The sequence below is a fragment of the Typopeltis vanoorti genome, chromosome 17 (assembly GCF_054136105.1).
Source record: "Typopeltis vanoorti isolate ZY-2024b chromosome 17, IOZ_Tvanoo_1.0, whole genome shotgun sequence".
In the NCBI taxonomy this organism is placed as follows: domain Eukaryota; kingdom Metazoa; phylum Arthropoda; class Arachnida; order Uropygi; family Thelyphonidae; genus Typopeltis; species Typopeltis vanoorti.
In genome coordinates, this window is record NC_143565.1 from 82,055,754 (window position 1) to 82,068,815 (window position 13,062).

At 34.1% G+C, this 13,062-nt stretch overlaps 1 protein-coding gene across 3 annotated transcripts in view; it reads left to right on the forward strand.

The window, feature by feature from the left end:
• Window positions 1–2,697: 2,697 nt before the first annotated feature.
• Window positions 2,698–13,062, forward strand: part of Patronin (calmodulin-regulated spectrin-associated protein patronin) — a 358,788-nt gene continuing 348,423 nt past the window's right edge. For all 3 annotated transcript variants that reach the window (XM_090407071.1, XM_090407073.1, XM_090407072.1), the window contains exon 1: window positions 2,698–2,800. The gene's annotated coding sequence lies outside the window, so the exon portion shown is untranslated. The remainder of the gene's footprint in view (window positions 2,801–13,062) is intronic.

The window sequence follows — 13,062 nt, forward strand, 5'->3', positions numbered from 1 at the left end:
TGGAGTAGCCCGAAAATAATAATAATAATGGAATACTGAGGCAATTGAGGTGACGTCAACAGCCCCTATGTACAAGTGGCCTAGTTGTGAAGATACTTCACACAAAATCTTTGTTTCTTGCATCTGGGTAAAGGGTCAAACAAGAATATACGTGGATGGTCTGAAAAGTTCTCGACCTAACAATGAAAAAACGAATTTATAATTTCAAAATTATTTTTATTTTTCAACATAATCTATTTTAAGACTAATACATTTATTCCAATGATGCTCCAGCACCATTATCCCATCCCTGTAGTGGTTCTCAGTAAGATCTGCAAAATACCCCTTTACAGCTGAAATCACCTCTTGATACAAAGAAAAACACTGACCAGCGAGAAAGAGTTTTAGTTTTGGGAAGAGATAGAAGTCAGAGGGAGCCAAATCTGGGGAATAGGGTGGAGATTCCAATAATTCATAGTGCAGATCCTTTAATTTTCCCATTGCCAAAACCAGGGGCGGCTTGTGCATAGGCACTGTGGAACTGCAGCAACCCCAATTTTTCTCGATATATAAATATATTTATTAATTTATTTCTATTTGCTTGTAATATTTAATTTTATCATCAACAATCCTATACAATTCTCTTATTTTGTTTAAAAAATAAAATTAAAATTAAAAAAATAATAAAAATCCATCTTGTAGCACTTAGGAGAGCGAAGAATGCTAGCAGCACTGTGTTTACCACAGTGTCATATTGCTACGTGCGTAAGCACATGCATATCATAGTGAAATGCGAGCTATTAGCGTAATGCGACAGTGTCCGTCACTCAGTTCCACTGTTGTTTATATGCAGTTTGCGCCAGTAGTAGTAGTGTTCGTAGTGCTTATCGTGTTTACTCCATCTCTTTAAATATTTGGGCATTTGTTAAAATGGCCAAATATTTAAAATAAAAACTATAACATTTGTTATAGTTTTTATTTTAGAACATTATTGGGGTTATGATAATGGGTTTTATTTTTTTAAGTAATTTTGAATTATACTAAACTGTATAATTTTATTGATAATAAACAATATTGTTTCATGTTTTTTTTTTAATTTTACCATAATTTTAATATTTTATCCAAACACGTATACACTGTACTTACAATGTATATTTCGAAAGTTGCAGCACCCCCATGATTTCAAGCCATGAGCCGCCACTGATCAAAACATTTTTGGGAGCAGGTGCATTGTCCTGATAAAAAATGATTTTTTCCTTCTGCAAACCAGGTCTTTTCTCACAAATTTTTTCATCTAATCTGATTAAAAGATCAGAATAATATTCCCCGGTTATTTTACCCTTTTCAAGATAATCAATAAACAAAATTCCTTTAGCATCCCAAAACACCGATGCCATGACCTTTCCTGCTGATGGAACCGACTTTGTCTTCTTTGGTGCTGAACAACCGGCTTCTGTCCACTGTTTTGACTACTGTTTGGATTCTGGTGTGTAATGGTGAATAAATCGATGCACAAAATTAGTTCTATTCTTGTTAAAATGCTCCAAGCACTTCATAGCTTTTCATGAGAGTGCATTTTTGATATGCTGTGAGCAAGCACGGCACCCATCTTGCACAAAGCTTTTTCATTTGCAATTCTTCATGCAAAATATATCCTACACATTCTTTTGAAATGCCTATAGTCTCAACAATTTCATGCACTTTGACTCACCAGTCATCCAATACCATATCGTGCATTTGATCAATGAATTCTGGTGGTGTTACACTTTTTTTGACGTCTTCCACGTGGATCATCTTCAAATCTGGTACAGCCACATTTAAACTCGGCAGTCCATTTCTTAATTGTTGAAAATGAAGGAGAAGAGATGCCCATCAACTTTTATGAACTTCAAATGAATTTCTTTTGGCTTTAAACCTTCTTTTAAAAGAATTTTATAACTGCACGATACTCAATTTTATCCAATTCAAGGGATACAGACACACTTTTTATACAGCGGTCTGAAGCAAAAGTATTTTGCTTCAGACCGTTGTATAAAACAAACTACTTGATAGAATGACTTGCAATTTCACATGGATGCTTATGACAGATGTACCAACTTAGAAAAAAAATCATGCCGATAGTGTTGCCATCTATGGTCAAGGCTGATAACTTTTCAGATCACCCTCGTATGGTCTGTGAATTCTTAAAACTTTGTTGGTAGTTGGTAATGCATCAAAAATCTCTTTAGACACAACTGAATTTTTTTATATTGTTCAAGAACTATGCAGCTACGTTTTAGCGTCAAAGAAATGTTGGAGTCTATTGTGAATACATTTACCAAACAAATCGGAAACCATCAATTTGATTTTGCCATCATGCCACTAAAAACTTACGGACTTATGACAGATGTACCAACTTAGGGAAAAAAAAATCTTGCTGATAGTGTTGCCATCTATGGCCAAAGCCGAGAAATTTCAGAACCACCCTCTGTCCAAGATCTTTTTTATGCTGTTCTTTGTAGATCGTGTGTGTGTGTGTGTGTGTGTGTGTGTGTGTGTGTTATCCCAGTCATTTGGTTTTGCAAAACAAGTCTAATCAGTGTAATAGTATATGATTAATTCCAGTGTTTTTTTTTTTTTTCAAATTATTGTTTATAGGTATAAAAATATTTTATAATATTCATATACTGTCTTCTTTATGAAATATTTTAAAGTACTGTTTTATATATATTTATATACAGGAATCCTGGTCCAGATATATGGTATATGAAAATTTGTTCATTACTGAACTCATTAAAATAAGAAATGATGGATTTCAATTTCTTTCATGTGGTCATATGAGGTAATATGAAAAAAATTTGTTCATAACATTATAAATATTTAATGATTAAGAAAACCAATATAAATTTATAAAGATTATTGAGTGGTTACTTTCCAAAATATAAAGCTTAAACTTTAAAATAAGAAAAACATTATTACTTAAAAAAAAAAAAAATAAGTGATTTGCTTTTTTTCTACTGTCTGTTGTTAGTGGTATTTTTCATTTGCTTGGCAGTGTCTTCATTATTTCTTACTCGAAGGATTTGTGAAATAGTAATTTCACAAATTACCAATTTGTGAAATTTCTGTTAACCAATTATATGTGCTTACCAGTTTATGCCGCAGGATAGATTGGGTTATTCTTAATTAAGTTATTGGAATTTAATTAGTTTCTGCTTATAAGACCTCAGTCAAGGTGAAATCCAGTCTTCGACTGATTTCTACCATAATGTATGGTATTATGCAGTACCCTGACCTCCTAGCATTAGTTTCTTTGGCATAATTCCAAATTTCAACAACACTGTCTGTGAATGTGGTGTCTTATGCATTATGGAACGCCAAGGACAACTTAGTGCACAAACTTTTGTTTGCTTACACTATTATTATTATTGTTATTATACAGGCACCTCCATGAAGTCCGAAGACTCATCACAGGAGACCCAGTCTATCCACACAATCTGTCATTCCTCTCCTTGAACTCATTAATAGAAAAAGTACTCACAACTGACTGTGGCAACCCATTCCACTCATTCACCACTCTCCAAGCAAAAAATCTAGTCTTCACACCCCTACTGACCATACCTTTATTCATCTGAACCTTGTGGCACACCACTAGTCACCTACTTTCACCTTGATTCTGCCCCTCCATATACCAATATTTGATATCTGGCCAGCAGCCACCCTCTTATCCTCTTCCAGGGATGACCCCCTTGTTCTGGTCCCTCTAGTCAAATGCTGAAACATTTCTCCTGCATCTACTCTATAAAATCCTTTAAGTAACTTAAATGTTTCTATCATATCCCCTCTTTTTCTTCTGTCAACTAATTTCTGAAGTCCACACACACCTTCAGTCTATCCTCATAGGGCACATTCTACAGGCCATTCACCATCTTGGTCACTCCTCTCCACTGCTTCCAAATTCCAAAGGAACTCAGACTTGAGCACACTAATCCAGGTGCAGGCATATCAAGGCCTTATAAAGAGGAATGACAACTTCCTTATCTCTACTTGCTAATGTGTTCTTCACTAGCCAAGTAATTTTATCGACTACCTTAGCAATATGTCCTCTAGACTTTAACTCTCTGTCTACCACCACTCCTAAATCTCTAGCTTCATCCATTTCCTGGACTACAGGAAGTTTATCAGTATGATAAATGGCTTGTAATCTATTTATCCCAAAGTGTATAACTTTACATTTCTGGACATTAAACTGACAGCATTAGCTTTTGCCCATACTGACAGCCTATTTAAATCATCCTGCAAGCTCTCCACATCGTGACAGATGTACCTTGATTAACTATTACGCTACCAAATTTTGCACATCAGCAAACAACTGAATACCTCCTTTCAGGTTATTTCCTATATCATTTATGTACAAATTAAACAGCAAGGGTCCCAGCAGTGAACCTTGCGGCATACCACTAGTCACCTGTTTTCATCTCAATTCTGCCCTTCCATATACCACTTTTTGATATCTATCCAGCAGCCACCCTCTTATCCATCCCCATTTGTTCTAATTTGTATAACAGTGTTCCATGTGATATTCTGTCAAATGCCTTTGCAAAATCATCGTGTAGCCATTTCCTTTATCTAACTCAGCTGTTAATCTATTATAAAAAGTTAGTTGATTACTAAGGCATGACCGACCCTTCACAAAGCCATATTGATCCTTTACATACATTGTCATATTTCTATCTACCCATTCTTGAATTCTCTTTTTTACCAATTTTTTTAATACTTTTACCACTACACCTGAGATACTGATTGGCCTATAATTTGCTACTGTACTCTTAGAACCTCCCTTATGCAAAGGAATAATTTTGCCCTCTTTTCACTCTCTTGAACTCTACCAGAGCTGAGACTTAAATTAAACAGCTTAGTCAAAGGCATTGCCAGTTCTCTTGCACATTCTCGCAAAACCCTTGCTGATATCCCATCTAATCCCACAGCTGTATTTACACTGAAATTTTTCAGTAAATTCATCCACCTCTGTTCCCACATTAGTGTCTGTTACATATGTTAAAGCATTAACCTCACTAGGAAGATATATGCTTGCAAAGTGGTCACTCAGTAACTCAACTATTTTATCTGCTTCCATCTCCTTGTGACCATCATCACTCATTAAGATTAATCTTCCATAACCAATCTTCCTGTTATTTGCCACATAACGAAAGAACTCTTTGGGATTTCCTTTAGCCTGCTGAGGTAGATTCTTCTCATAATCTGATTTTGCCTTCCTGGCCATACTGGGCCTTGTACTGTTCATGAGTTTGCTGGTCATCTTTCTCTTTATATACCTTCCACAACACTTCTTCTGCAGATCGTGCTTAATGATATTATTCATCCACCTAACTGCTACCGATTAACCCTCTTTACCCGAGGTATACGATTTAATACTGCTTCCTCTAGATCAGTGGTTCTCAAATTTTGTGAGACTGCGACCCAGTAAATTCTTTTTTTATAAGATGAGGGCCCAGTCCCAAGAAATTTACTCATAAATACCTTTCCAATTTTTTTTTAATTTCATACATTAATCTAACATAAGTATTAATAATTATGGCATAATGATAAAGAGTATTAGTAGACTTATGTAGACTTATTTGGCATGTCGACAAATATAAAATTACATTTAAATTAGTTATTAATCACTGGACTAATGAAATCTTGTAGCATATTGTAGTTTCCTCAGGCCAACATCATTAAATTAATTTCTGCTGATTTTCATTGACATATCCCATTCTGATCACCAAACATTTATAATATTATTCAGTGTAAAATTGATTATTGTATTATTTAATTGATTTTAATGATGTTGGTTTAAAAAAAAACACAGTAGTGAGAAAAATATTTATGCATTGTAACTCACCATAGAAGTCAGCTGAGCAGGGGGGGGAAGCAGCAGAAGGATGTACAATGCATAAAAATATTTATGCATTGTAACTCACGATAGAAGTCAGTGTGTGTGTGGGGGGGGGGAATCAGCAGCAGAAGGATGTCAACTTGTCAGAGAAACACTTATCACATACACATGGCAAATATTTAAAATGTACGAATCTCATTTCTAAACACTACTTCAAACACTAATTAATATTTTGAGGTTAACAATGCTGCAATTTAACACAGCAATTATAAGTTATTGAAAAAGTTAAACTTATTTCTTTTATTACAACTCAGTTTTTAAAGTTTTAGTTAGGCTAGTGAGACTTTTGTTGCTGTTTTCTGTTGTTAGCTTATTAATTCTGGGATGAATTGAAGCGATGCTAAACAGAGACAGTCAGAAAGTTGCATTCAGTTCCTCTGTTTTGTTTTAAGCACAGTCATGACAGTGCAGTTTCACAAAGATATGTGGTGGAAAAACAAAGAAGAAATCTCATTGCTATTTTATGTAAATCTGGATATTAATTTTTCATGTTTATCCAGAATTTCAAATTACTCATAATTAAAAGTACTTTCCAGTCCTTTGTCCGATGATAATTCAATAAGTTGAAGGGTTTCTTCATGGGAAAGGGCTGTCTCTTTGTGTTCAACAAAGAGGTTTTGCCTCTGGGGATTGTCATGTTGGGGATAATACTTTTCAAATAGCTTCTTCGAATGGGCTGCAATAATGTCTAAAACTGAATTCTGTGAATAGAAATCATCTGCTTCCATAATATAATCTGAATACAACTGAAACATTTCATTATTTCTTTCTGCAATCATATTAAGCCAGAATTTGAGTTTGTTTTTGAATGATTCGATCTTGTTCCAATCATTAGATATTGTTGTATCTGTACCTTGAAGTTTTAAATTTAACTTCTTTATGTAAGAAATTATGTCGCTGAGATATGCCAGCCTGGCTATCCATTTCTTATCCTGGAAATAATGGGACAGGTCACTTATCAATTAGAATCAGCTCAACTTCTTTTCAGAGTTCATGTAACTTCTTGAGAACTTTACCCTGGGACAGCCAACGGACTTTCAAATGGAAAAGAAGATTTTGATGATCAGACCCCATTTCATCGCACAATGCTTTTAACAGTCTTGTATTTAAAGCACTGTTTTTATATAATTAATAATTTTAACAGATTGAGACAGGACTTCGTTAAACTCAGGTGGCACTTTTTTGGAGGCCATGTTTTGCCTATGAACGTAGCAAACGTGTTGACAATAAGTTATTGCCCACCATATCCTTAATTTTAGTGACTAATTTTGAATTTCTACCTAAGACAGGCAGCGCTGTCAGTACAAACTCCAACACAATTTTTCCATTCAAGACCTCTCTCTCTTCAATGAAACCATTTAAACTTTGAAAATTTCTCTGCTGGTAATGTGCATAGGTAATTCAGAAACACTTAAAATGTCTTCCTTCATGTCACTTTCATCATGGTCAATATATTGTGCATATATTCTACATATGTACTGAATACCTGTAGATTCATCCAGTTGTAATGCAACAATTTCAATTTTTTTCAATGAGTTGTGTTTCTGTATCTTCTGTCATATCAGATACCTGCCTTTCATCTGTATCATTCAACAATGGGATGTCTTTCATTGTACTTACTGCAGACTGGCCTAATACTTCATTACAAGCAGCAATCAAAGAAGGCTTAATGAGTTCTTCGCTAATGGAATATGGATTTTTACATTTAGCTATCTGTAATGATATTAAACAGGATGCCATCAGAAGTGAAGTGTCAGTGTTGAAGCTTCGTTAAATAATTTTCTTTTCTATTTTAAGTCATCTTTTACACATTAAGAATTCAATGGGTTTGTTGACTAGATCAGAATGTTTTGCGTTGAGATGTTGGGTAAGTCGCGGTGGCTTCATTTCCCAGAACAGTGGTACAAATGACACATTGAGGTCATGGCAGTTGGTCAGTGTGGGCATTGTATGAACAAATTTTAAATAGCTGTCCATCTACTTACAAGTGAATGCAGACTTTTTCCTCTAGTTTTCCTCTTCTTTTGTACATCCTGGAGATCGCTCTGTAGGCTTGAGCTGGATGAATCACTATTTGTTGCATCACAAACACCTTCAATAAGAGATTTCTTAACACCAAAATTAAACAAAGTTCCTTGTCTGTTATTCATATTAAAATCTAAATCTGTAGACCTATTATTTTTAAAAAATCAAGGCACTCTGGTTTTGAAACGAGCACTTATACATTGCAGTGCACACTTGCAAAGAAACAGTATTACTGCCTTGATCTTCAGTTTCAGTGGAAAAATTTTCTTTATACTTCCTTGCTGATTGGTCACTGACATTTGAAACACAGATGTCATTTTGTTCAGTTTTGAGACCAGAGGATACACCACCCATTGTTGTAATTTGCTTTTTTTATGCTTTTTTTTTTTTTTTTAAACAGTAGTATTCCCTTTCCTGAATGTTGAAAGATTCCGATGTCTGAAAATTCCTGATGATTCATGAATACTTCCATGTTTAAAAATATGTGGCTTGACATATTTTTGTCAATGACATTTTCTACATAGTTGTTATTTAGGCATTCTGGGTCTGAGCTTGTTGACACATTCATGGATATTATTCTCCTCCAAATATTTAAAGTATAAAATATTTATTCATTAAAAATGCTTAGAAAACTAAAATGACAAATTCCAGAAGAACCTCTCGCAGTCTAGTATAATTGATGCCAAGCCCGGTACTGTACTGGGCCACAGCCCAGCGGTTGAGAAACAGTGCTCTAGATGACCCTTAACTATATCCAATGCACTACTAATACGTGGCTTGGTCAATGCCACGTATTTTCATTACTCTGCAGTGTTTTATGCCACAGTACAGATTTAAGCTTCTTCCTAAGCATGTCATAATCACCTGCCTTATAGTTTCACAAATACCCCTTCTTGATAGAATATTCCTCATGTTTTACAATTTCCCAAGTGAAGGCAGTGCTGTCAACTTGATTATGGATAGCTCTTCTGATCCTATGACCAGGTCCACTACACAACTCCGTCTCCTCTACTTAACACCATCTACCACCCACCACTAGTAGTATCTTGTGTCTGTAAATTGTGTGTCCTGTTAGCCATACAGGATGAAAAACCCAAGTTTCTGGGAGAAAAATCCTTTCTACCTCCATATGAGATCGTCTAACTTACCTTCAACTGAAAAAGCCCATATAAAGATTCCTCTCATCATGATGAGAATCGGACACAGGCCTTTTCGGATTGAAGGGCGCAATGCCTCGTTCTTCCAGTTGTGCTATGGAGATATCTTGAACACTAGGATTAAAAAATTTACTAAGGTAGAAAAGGATGAAGAGTCTTATTGACTGGATAAAAAGTCGGTTATGCATTAACTGGAAAGGAGAGAATGATATTAATGTTAAGCACTTATTCCAGAATTGAGGAGGCAAAATAGGCTACACCCATTCAGTTTTGAGAATTGGTTATGGATAGCATTGTCAGTGGATGGCATTGGATTAGAGTTGCTAAGTGCTGTCTGGCTTATAAAAAGTTACATGCCAGACAGCTTAAAGTATAGCTTTCTTTTAATCAAATTTATTTTATTTATTTTTTTGGAAGGACAATAAATGTCCATAAATGATGATCAGATTAGTAATTGGAAATTTTGTATTTTATATTTTTAAATGAAAATGCAAATAAATTAGTAGAAATTCTTTTTGTTAGAAAATATTTAGAAATCGGACCTACTTAATTGCAGTGTTAATAATAGTGTTTATCTAAAGCTTAAGAAAGAAATCCCATCACTAATTTTATTTAAGCACATATGCCAGTCACATGCCTCAATTAGCAATATCTTATGAAAGATAGAGGTGCGAGTAAAGATCTATTTTGCTATTATGAGAAAAGATGAAAAATGCTATACCTCCAAAATTTTATAAAAAATGTACAGAGATGAAAAGATCCTTGAACATCTAGATGAACTTACCCTCCTTATAAAATCATTTGCTGTTAATTTTGATCCTCTTACTCTGATATTGAGGAATTTCTAGACCAAAAGTCTTATTTGGGATAGATATTTGAAGGAAAAAATTGAAGAATTAAGAAAAGATTGACAGAACTACAGGATTGAAGAAAGCCCTTTAAAGACAAAGATGTCAAAATTTTCTTTTGGCTTTATTTAAACAACTGAAGCAAAGACTACCCAAAAATTTGCTTGTTCTCAAAAATGTAATTTTTATCTGTTGAAAAAAAAGTCCATCCAATTCAAGAATCAGTTGTTAGTTTTATGAAACAAGGAAATATCTGAAAAAGTCATATCTGCTTCTGAATAGTAGTATAAAAAATTCATTTAAGTAACTGGAAATGTAATGATACTGAAGCTTTCTGGAGTGAGATCCTACACTATAAGGATGCAATCCATTCAAAGCACTTTTAGAATTTGCAACTTCGATATTAATTTTGCCACATTGAAATGCTGAAGTGGAACAATATTCAGTAGCATGAATAACATAAAATCTAAAGTAAGAAATATAATAAAAGCAGAAATGTTAACTACTGTGTTTGGATTGATATGGCATAATAATTGCTGCAGTACTTATAAACGGCCAGAAAACACTTTGAAAGCTATTGGAACACTTGCATCTTATTCAGAAAACGATGATGAAAGGCAAACCTTAACCATATCTACAGAGCTTTGTCTTTCTTCTTCAACACATTGCAAGCACTAGATAACAAGGTAAGTTTAGTTAAAAATCGGATTTTTTCAAAAAACTATTTTTATAGTTATCATTTAGACTTTTTTAATTAACATTAGAAGGTATGTAACATTATTGATACTTATTTCTCCTAGCTCTAATTTTAGCATTAAAAAGAAACTAGTTTATTTTGTTAAGTGCCTCCTAGATGAATATCATTGTCCTCCTGAAATGGCTTGAAAGAGGTTTCATGTTTGGTTTCTAGATTAAAGTTTCTGGGTTTTCTAACCTTAACCTATTCATAGTAGTAGCAGTAGTACTACTACATGAGGGAATTTTGAAAGCTATGCCTCTTTTGTGATAGCTGCTCTCTGTGCAAAAAGTAATATAATCTCCTTTCATTTCAGTACATTTTCTCTACTATATGTCAAGTTTTTTAAAACCATTGGTGTTAAAACTTTTCCAGGGGTTTTAGAACCAGTTTCTGAAATCACCTCTACTTTGATTTGATCATCATTTTCAAAACACCTTTGAGATATGTCTTTAATTCAGAAAATAACTGTGGATTTGGCAGAACTTAATCTTTACTGTAGGAATAATATTCCATGGTTTCAAATCCAACAGATGCTTTTCAGTGTCTGTTAGCTGGACACTGTTTTGTGGGGCCTCACATTGCCATTTTCTGAAAATAATGGCTATTCCTCAGCAGAAACATGATTTATTCATTCTCTCAAGGTTTTATTAGCTTTGGAAATTTGCCTTTCCTTTCACCATACAGTCCTGATGAATGACACTTTGCTGTTCCAAAAGACAGTCAATATGCACTTTTTATCATAGGATTGAGTTTTGAACTTTTTTTTGTGGCTCTTGGTGTGGTTGGGTGACATTATTCTGAAGACTGAATTTTTCATTTCAGGATCATAGTGACGGACTTAAGCTTTCATCTCCAGTTAAGATTTTGTGAGGATGGGCATTGCCTTCTCTTGGTTAATGTTAATTTTTTTTTTTTTCATTGAACTTTTCAAGCCACTTTTGGCCTCTAATAGGCAGGATTGTAGTCTCATATTAGGTGATGAAATATCCCCCCTTCCCCACCCAGAGACATCCGTGCCCATGGTGCATTTCAAACCACTAAAGAAGATAGCCAATCAAGCCGACTATTGGTGATAAACTTCCAGTCTCATCTGTTAATTTTGCTAGTCAACTGACATCACACCAAATATGCATGTTTTATTGTAATTTTGTAATGTTAGTAGCAGTACATTTCATAGTAGTAGCAGTAGTACTACTGCTACTACTATGAAATGCACCATGGGCACGGATGTCCATGCACCATGGACATCCGTGCCCATGGTGCATTTCAAACCCACTAGAGAAGATAGCCAATCAAGCCGACTATTGGTGATAAACTTCCAGTCTCATCTGTTAATTTTGCTAGTCAACTGACATCACACCAAATATGCATGTTTTATTGTAATTTTGTAACAGTGTGATTGCATTATATACTACTCATACCAATTCAGTGTTTAATTTCAAGTTAGTTAGTGATCTCTGACTTATTTGCCAATTTTATCTGATTAACTACTTACCTTTCTGCTTATGAAAATAATTACTTGCATTCTATGATCAGTCATTAATGTACTATGTCTTTAGTGTTTCTTGTTCTTCATGCCCAGTGATTACAATATTCACATCTGAGTGGCAGGAATAATTGGCAGTAAATTTCATTAGTTACTTGCATTAAATTCAGTGCATGCTGTTTTTTTACACACTTCGACAAATTCGTAAAAAAAAAAAAAAAATTAATTCATTGTTTGTGCAATGTTAGAAATTGACTTTGCTTTATACTGCTTTACACTAAACTGTAGCAGAGGGATAATAAAAACAAAATTAAACTTGTTTCAAGGCAGCTTGCACTCCATGAATATTATTATTATGATTATTGTTGTGTATCATACAGCAATCATGTTTTCTATCACTTCTGCTTTCATTTAACAGTCTTTCAAAGTAATTACTCCAGACAGCTAGAATATCTGCATCTTCAGTTTTTATGTAACCTTTAATCATCTCTGATTTCTTTTATGATACTTTTTCCTCCATTTCTAAGCCTTTTTTTCTTGAATAATATTTATTTATTGGATCTAAAATTAATCTTTAAAAGCTGATTCAGAGTTTTTCAGTATGATAATTAGTTTATTCTACTCAAAACTAAATGATAATCACTTCAGGACACAAAAGTATACATATTCTATGTATACTTTTGTGTCCTGAATCAGTGTGAAGATATTGCTGTTCAACAATAACATAGTCATTAAGACATTTCTTGTGGCTTCCCTCCATGTGAATTTTGTGCACATCTTTGTTTGAACATGTTATTAGTAATAACTAGTCCATGTCCTTAATTCAGGGTTCTTACCATATTATTAGCTTTGCTCTTTCCTCCAAATTTTCCAAAAAATGTCTGTGTTTC